At 37.1% G+C, this 8,767-nt stretch overlaps 1 pseudogene; it reads left to right on the plus strand.

Moving 5' to 3' along the window:
* The first annotated feature begins 815 nt into the window (after positions 1 to 815).
* LOC125345812 lies at positions 816 to 1,457 on the plus strand (annotated as a pseudogene).
* The last annotated feature ends 7,310 nt before the right edge of the window (positions 1,458 to 8,767 follow it).

Genomic DNA, 8,767 nt, shown 5'->3' on the forward strand with positions numbered 1-8,767 from the left:
AGTGGGCAGGTTGGGGAGGTGGGGGTGGCTGCTAGAGAGTAAGTGGGAGGGGGAGGGGGGAAATGAGGGAGGAGATAACAAGTTGAACAAGAAATGTACTCACTGCCTTACGTATGAATCTGTAACCCCTCTGTACCACACTTTGACAATAAAGAAACAAGCTTAATTTTTAAAAAGGGATATTGGAGGATTAACAAAAATTAAGAAAGACAAAAGAAATCAAGATGATTGAGACATGATATAGTGCTTTAACATTATGAAGATGTAGTAAACAGTGTGTACTCTGGAAGGATTGAACAATACTCAGATGAACCATTAGAAACCCAGGAGAATAATGTCAGGAGACATTACATCATTCTGGAGATTAAATGGACATGAAAACCAAATAGCTCATGTATGCAACAAGAAATGCTCCTCCCTAGGAGAGGATCACAAGGGCATAATACCAATGTGTACAGGATCATAAAAAATAACATGTATCAAAATGAACTCTAAGAAATGAAAATGCAGTTTATTTTTTAATTTGTTGCAGTTTGTGGGTTTTTTTTTCCTTTTGTCTTATTTATTCTTTTATCGATCTTTGGGAGGGCCAGGGGAGTCAAAAACATGAGAGGACAAAGGGTGAACAAATGCAGCAGTGATATTCCCTACACACTATGTGGAAAATGAAGTATGTAACTTGTGGTTGAGGAAGAGAGGGTGACACTAGGAGAGAGTGAGAAGGGGTGACATTCTTCAAAAAGCAATGTGCTCTCTGGAGTGTACCACAAATGTGACCGTGAGGCTTTGTGTTTCCTCTTTCCTGCCAGCGCGGAGCGATGGGCATCTCTCGGGACAACTGGCACAAGCGCCGCAAGACCGGGGGGCAAGAAGAAGCCCTACCACAAAAAGCGGAAGTATGAGCTTGGACACCCGGCCGCCAACACTAAGATTGGCCCCCGTCGCATACACACAGTCAGAGTTCGAGGTGGCAACAAGAAATATCGTGCTCTGAGGCTGGATGTGGGCAACTTTTCCTGGGGCTCTGAGTGTTGTACTCGTAAAACAAGGATCATTGATGTTGTCTACAATGCATCCAGTAACGAGCTGGTCCGCACCAAGACCCTAGTGAAGAACTGCATTGTGCTCATTGACAGCACACCGTACCAACTATGGAACGAATCCCACTATGCATTGCCCCTTGGCCGCAAGAAGGGGGCCAAGCTGACTCCTGAAGAGGAAGAGATTTTAAACAAGAAGAGATCCAAGAAAATTCAGAAGAAATACGATGAAAGGAAAAAGAATGCCACAGTCATCAGTGTTTTAGAAGAGCAGTTCCAGCAGGGGAAGCTTCTTGCCTGCATTGCATCCAGACCAGGCCAGTGTGGCCGAGCAGATGGCTATGTCCTAGAAGGCAAGGAGCTGGAATTCTAGCTGAGGAAGATCAAGGCCCGGAAAGGCAAATAAAGTCATCTACCGTACTTAGCTCATGTAATAAAGGTCTTTATTGTCTAAAAAAAAAGGAAAGAAAAGAAATGTGCTCTCTGGACTGGAAATATAGCCTAGTGGTAGAGTGCTTGCCTAGCATGCATGAAGCCCTGGGTTCAATTCCACAGCACCACATAAACAGAAAAGCCAGAAGTGGTGCTGTGTTTCAAGTAGTAGAGTGCTAGCCTTGAGCAAAAAGAAGCCAGGACTATGCTCAGGCCCCTGAGTTCAAGCCCCAGGACTGTCTAAAAACAAAAAAGAAAGAAAGAAAAAGAAATATGCTCTTTATCAGACTTCATCTTTACAATAACAATAAAAAAATTGGAGAATAAAGGGGGAAAAAGAATTGTTACTCTGTGCAGATGTTGAATTGTGTTGCAACTGTCTATGTTTGTGTCTATTCTTATGTTGATCCATGCAGAACTTTCTTCCCTCTCCAGGAACCCGAACCTACAATTGAATGATGTATGGGTCTTTGTATGTATATATGTATTATGTTTTCTCACATTCCCTATTGTAGCTATTGAAAATGCTAAGAATCATGAGTGAGGAGTTTGTAATAATAGTAATGGTTCTTCTAGAGAGCAGGACTGGAGAAGCAGATGAGCTGTGGGAAGACTGGGGAAACTATACTTTTTAATTGTTTTTTTATAAGAAGAATATAATGCTTATATAGACTAGATTAAGAATTGATTTTCAATAATTGAGTCTAACTAAAGCCCATGGTTTCTAATTTCCCTTCTTGGCTCCCAAGCAGTTACCACTGCAGTTTGTTTAGTCCTGGTAAGATTTCCTTTTGAAAACAACAGTACCAGGTAGTAAGTCATAACTATTCATTTTCAACATGGAATGGTTATAAAATGCCAAACTCTTTCATTTTCCCTCATATTATTTAGCTATAAAGATTTCCAGGTCCTAAAAACAAGATAAACTTTTCTCCTGGGTTTATGTGTCTTTGACATATTTTAGGCATGTGGCAGTCATTTGTAAAGTAGGTATCTAAAAGTGGACATCAAAACTGTGTTTGTGATAATCATTTTTCTTCTCTTGCTATCTCAGAGCAATCCCAGGAAATGTTCTTTCATGATCAAAGCAAATTGACACCGGGGAAAAATGCACTATTTTCAGTTAACTCTGCGACCAGCAAGTGCCAAATGCATTTGAAGACAGAATGTTTCACAGTAGAGAAAGTTAAGTACAGCACTAAACTGCAGCTATGAGATTACCAAGACAATCTACACAAAGAAACAAGTGGGCAGACTGTGTCTATTCAGGGCAAAACCATCATCCACACACAGAACTTAGCTTTATATATCGCACAACATGCCCCAGAGAATAACTGAGACTCAAAAAAGATAGAAGGAAATATGCATGGCTCTCAACTGTCAAAACAGGCAGTTGAGCTACTATATTAATCATGATTTAGAAGCCTGGAACATATTCTGTTTCAGTGGTTTTCCATCCCTCTCCCCCCAAATAGGAAGGATGAGAGTTCCTATAAGAAAACAGAAATATAGTTAAAGAAAATAGATACCACTGCATTACGATCTCAGTAGATACAAATTTTTGGCTGAGGATGCTATTCATCTATAGGAAGTAAAAGACAAACACAAACTCACAGAGCAGCTTATGTTTGAGAGAAAATAGTAATGATGGGCTCTTCCTTTCTGTATTTCCCACGTGAATTAATATTAACTTAATGAGTACTAGGAAGTCACCATCTTCATTACCAGAAGGCAAAGTAAAGGAAGGGAACCATCTATTTGACAATTGTTTTATGATTGCAAGCTAATTATGACTCTAAAGAGTGGCCTCTCATTTGCTATGATAACTTGTCCCTGTTACTATGTTGTGAGAGTAACATTTATTTTTTCTAGAATCTGGTAAGAAAATATTGAACTTTCATTTACTTTATTCCAGAAATGAAAAAAGGAAATTGAGCTTTAACATTTAGTTTTGAAAGAACCCTGATTCCTGCCTGCCCCGTTGGTGCTGCATGTCTGTCACGTGTGCTATGCACAAGATACGCAGGAAGGAATAAGATTTCTCCAATTCACATTTTTCACTGATTCCTTAGCTTTCCACATATTACAGTGAATTTTAGATTGTGTCTATTTAACAACATAGAGTCACACAGTTTTTAAATGCTAAGGCTTAAACCCAGAAAATTACACAATATACTATTTTTACATCAAACTAAAGCTTCTCAAAATGATGAAAGAGCTCTAGAGAAATCCCCGCAAAACTCAGGCCCAAAGTTCAAGCTCTACAACTGATAAAAGAAAAGAAATTGCCACAAAATATCCAGATTGAAGATAAAATTAACAATGCATGAGCAAGAAGAAAAAAATGGTAAAACAAACACATCTATTATTGGTATGAGTTTCTTATCTTGTAAATAAATACAGTGATCTAAGGTGGCACTAGTGGTCCTAAGTCAACTCCTTAAATATGAAATTGTCAAAACATTTCTATCAGGCTGGGAATATGGCTTAGTGATAGAGTGCTTGCCTAGCATGCATGAAGCCCTGGGTTCAATTCCTCAGTACCATAAAAAATATCTGAAAGTGGTGCCATGGCTCAAGTTGTAGAGTGCTAGCCTTGAGCAAAAGAAGCTCAGGGACAGTTTCCAGTCCCTGAGTTCAAGCCCTAGAACTGGCACACAAAAAAGTTTCTATCTACTTTTTTAGGGAATTGACTTATTCCTAATTGTATAATATTCCTTGAGATAGTATCAAGAGATGGCTTGTGTTTATGACTGGTCACAATTTAACAAGTAAACCTGTTAAATATGAATATTTTAAAATATGCCATTCTCAAAAAAAAATCAGAGTACAAGAAATGTATCCAATGCCTAATGTATGAAAGTGTAACCTCTCTGTACCTCAGTTTGACAATAAAAATTTAATTTATAAAAATCAGAACAAGGAACAAGAAAAAAACAGTAAGAGAAAGAATAATCCATTTTAATATCTAGTTGATTTACTCTGAATTACAGATCAAACTCACTTTCTAAAGAAACATTAATTCAAACATACACACATTAAAAAGAATTTTAAATTTCCTTATTTTGTCCATCTACCTCCAGCGCCATTTTCTTGTAGTGATTAAGAAACACATGATGTTACACTAGATTTCAAGTGAAAATAGATCAGTAAGTGAAAAGATTGATTTTATGTTTTGTTTCTGTCTTCTCCTGGGAGAAATATACATATTATCTGAAAATGAAAACTGAAAAGATTCCTTATAATATTAATGTGTCCTAACAAAGAAAACTCTAAGCTTTTTCCAGTTGTATAACTGGAAGAGATACCAGAAGACAACATTGCAGCATCCTCATTTCACATTGGAAAAACTCAGCCATGCTACGATGAAGCTACATGAGCAGACTGCACAGTTCCTGAACCGTAAAGCCAAGACACAGTTCCTCACAAGTGGACTAATCATTCCCAACCCTAAAAGGACTCAAGTAAAGACACTGTGACACAAGCATTTTACTTAAGTAGTTAATTCATGTGCTTTTCCTAAAAGGACTGTCTATCTGCAAGGGAAGTAAAGAGGAGGGGAGGGAAGAGAGAAAGAAAAGAGGAGAGATGGAGAGGGGGAAGAGGAAGAGAAAGGCAGAAAAGTAGAGAGGGACAGAAACAGAGGAAGGAAAGGAGATAAGAAAGGGAGGGAGAGGGAGCTAGGAAGAACAGAAAGAGGAAGGAATATAGAAGGGGAAGAGAAACAGCTTTAGAAAGTAAGTTTTTGATAATTGCACACAATCAACTCATTTACCAGGAACTCAGCACATTGGTATGTCTTTTGTAGAATCAAAGGTATTCTCTGGGAAATGTCAGAGGATATTGAAATGTATCTATGACACTTTTGTCCAGTACAAAGGGTGTAGTAAGCCCACCTGTACTTAATATACTAAAGAACAGTAGATTCTCTTCGACTATGGTGATGTAGTGACTTTGGAGGGAATGGTTCTAGTAAAAACCATTTTTGTCATCAAAATATATTTGGTATTTTTGAAGAAACAAATGAACTAAAACAATGAATTTTCCAAGAAGTGAATTAAATACATAAAATATTTGCAAGACAATTCTTCACCATCTCAAGTTAACTTAAAAAAACTGATTTCTGATTTATTAAGCCTGAGCATCAACATCATAAACAAAAAACTGTTGTTGATGTAGAACATACTTTCAACCATACCACAGTCAAAAGATGAAGTAACGCATAGCGAAATTTTAGTTTGAGCAAATAAGGATTCAGGAACTGGGCAGCATTAAACTAAAAGTAGTTTCAAGCTCTGAAGGAGGAGCTGGAAGGGAAAGATTTGGTGGAGTCAATGTGGAGGAAAAGTTATTATTTAAAGTTTGAGCAGCTGCTTTATTTGAATTATTCTAATAGAAAAATCTCTGAATCTGTATCAATTATCAGTTGGGCATTTAGTATTAGAAAATCTTAAATTTCATATTGTGTGTATAAGAACCTAGGACATTTGAGCCAGCAGGGCCTACAGGCCTCTCATCAAGCAACTTTGTACACATTTATTTAAGATACAGTGTCCTCATAAGGTGTAGAAATTAGAATGACTATATGATGCACTGTGTTCTCCCTACTTGATATGGATCAATCATCTACTTATTTAAATGGATTTTCCCATTTGGCCATGTGCCATCACAGTTACAAAGGTAGTTTTAAAAATCACAGTCAGATTACTTCAAGTCTTACCTAACCAAATCTGATTTTGAAACAGATTTTTGTTTCCAATAGTCCTCATTTGTCAAGAATAAAAAAATTTTTTATAGGCACCTAATGAAGAAAACTATTTCTCTTTTAGGTAAGTCTATCATAGAAGTTGTCTTAAGATTGCCCTAGGTAACTCTCAATTAAGAACTGGGGGGCTGGGAATATGGCCTAGTGGCAAAAGTGCTTGCCTCCTACACATGAAGCTCTCAGTTCGATTCCCCAGCACCACATATATGGAAAACGGCCAGAAAGGGCACTGTGGCTCAGGTGGCAGAGTGCTAGCCTTGAGCAGGAAGAAGCCAGGGACAGTGATCAGGCCCTGAGTCCAAGGCCCAGGACTGGCCAAAAAAAAAAAAAGAATTGGGAAAAATGTCCCATTATAACTCTAATCACATTCAAAATTCCTAACAAGTCCTCTTGTTCTCTAATGTTGTCTTCAAAGTGTTACAGGTAAGAATAAAATTATCCTACTAGTAGTCATAAATTTATAAAGACTGACTTATGGGAGGAGAAAAATTTTAAAAACAAGCCTTAATAAGAATGCTTCAAATAATGGCCTAGACTGGATTCTATGTTTTGTGCTAGATTCAGAAGTCAGATTCCTAGAGTCAAGAGAAACATGAAGAAACTGAAGTCAACAGAGTATAAAAAGGAGAAATAGTAAAGAGAGGAAATACCTGCCAGAGAAAAACTAGAGCTACTTCACCGTTTTGGAATTGGGTACAGATTTGCAAGTCACAGACCAAAATAAAAAATCCAAGCCTAACAGTAGCGGTATGATCTTGTAAATGACTTCTACAAATTTCAGCTCCCCATCTCTGAAATGGGGTAATAATAATTCCTACCTAGGGACCTATGTGATTTAACGAGATAGGTTTATAATGTTTGTAAAATGTTTCCTTTCTTCTTCTTCCTTTCCCCATGCACACTTTCAAGAAAGAAAGAGGAAAGTGGGAGGCATTTGCAAATCAGTTACTGAGCTTTCTTACAAGTACTGATGTCTTGAAAAAAATTCTATGGTAATTTCCAGGAGAAAAATAATTGTTATTCCATGAATATGAATTCATTATGTCTTTCATTTTCTATCATTTCACTATGCTTATAGAAAATGTGGACATCAACTTATAATAGTATTCATCCTTAGGAAATATACAACACCAAGGTTAGTTTCTTTGGGGTTTTTTGTTGCACTTGGAACTAGGAAAAATACAAAGAAATATAAAACACAGTTTATGCACTAAAGGAGTTAAAAATTAATAATAGGTTCAAATCAAGTGCAAAGCTTTAGAACCATAAAAAATTAAACAACAGCTCAAGATATAATAGGAAAGATGTCATAAGGCAGTTCATGATTAATTTCCAAATGAATTGTACCGATAATAATTATTATATGTTGTTAGAAGAGAAAGAAATTGTCCCTGCATTCACAGGGAGGACTGGCTGAAGTATATTTTAGAAACTGGTGGTCCATTGGTAGAAATCAACCTACAGGCACATTGAGTATGAAAATTCTTCAAGGTTTTGTTGGGTGGATTGTTTTATTTTGTTTCATTTTTAAAATAAGTTGACATCATTAAAAATGGGAAGATTAATGCTTGTTGTCCAAGGAAAGCATTTCCAGACTAAATTAGCTAACTTGGGAATTTGAAGGAAGACAAAAAAGAAAATCCAATTATAGACCTCCTCTTCATTAGTTCATTGCCTTGTTCAGGAAACCTCAATTCTGCCTGGACATTTCTAACATTGAAATATATTCTCTGCCTTTCCTGCTGTCAAAAATTCTTGCTAACAAGAACTTTAAAGAGGCTTACCATTTCTTGAGTTCCCTAATAATAATTAAAATCATCAGGGTAAACCCCAGCAGGTAGTCCTCTACCTCCTCCTAGGTGATTTATCACTTTAGATCTAGCTTCACAGACTGACCACTTCATAATAAAGTGAACAGGCAGGTAATTAAATCCTCAGATCTGTAAGAACCCAAGGTGACTAAATGCCAGCAAGCAGTTCTGAGACATTCTGAGAACCAGGCAAAGGAATAAACAGATAACCTTGATTGGATTCCAGCATGTACCTTGACCACAAAGCAGTAAACATAAAAGATTTGTTAACAGCTGCTGTCTTTCTACTTAAGCATTCTATTTTGGTGGAACAGTGAAGTGTTCTAATTTACATATTCAGAAGCCCAGGATGGTTTGTTCTCCAAAACCTTTTCTTTATCATGTAAACATATGCCTATCCTGTGGGATTTAATTGATATTTACTGCCACAAGTCGCTTAAAAACTTATTTTATTCACTGAAAACACCAAACATTCTGTGAACCAATTTGCATATGCAAAAGATCCTTTTCATACAGTGTTTCAAAATGGTTTTCTAACATTCTAACTTCTACTGAGTAATTCAGCACATTTAATATCTTTGTGTGTGCAGGCACATGATGCTCCTAGGGCTTGAACTCAGGGCCTGAGCACTGTCTCTAAGCACTCTTGCTCAAAGCTAATATTCTACCACTTGAGCCACAGCTCCAATTCCTGCATTTTGGTGATTAATGGGAGTCTC

Source organism: Perognathus longimembris, chromosome 2 (assembly GCF_023159225.1).
Source record: "Perognathus longimembris pacificus isolate PPM17 chromosome 2, ASM2315922v1, whole genome shotgun sequence".
NCBI classification, from domain to species: domain Eukaryota; kingdom Metazoa; phylum Chordata; class Mammalia; order Rodentia; family Heteromyidae; genus Perognathus; species Perognathus longimembris.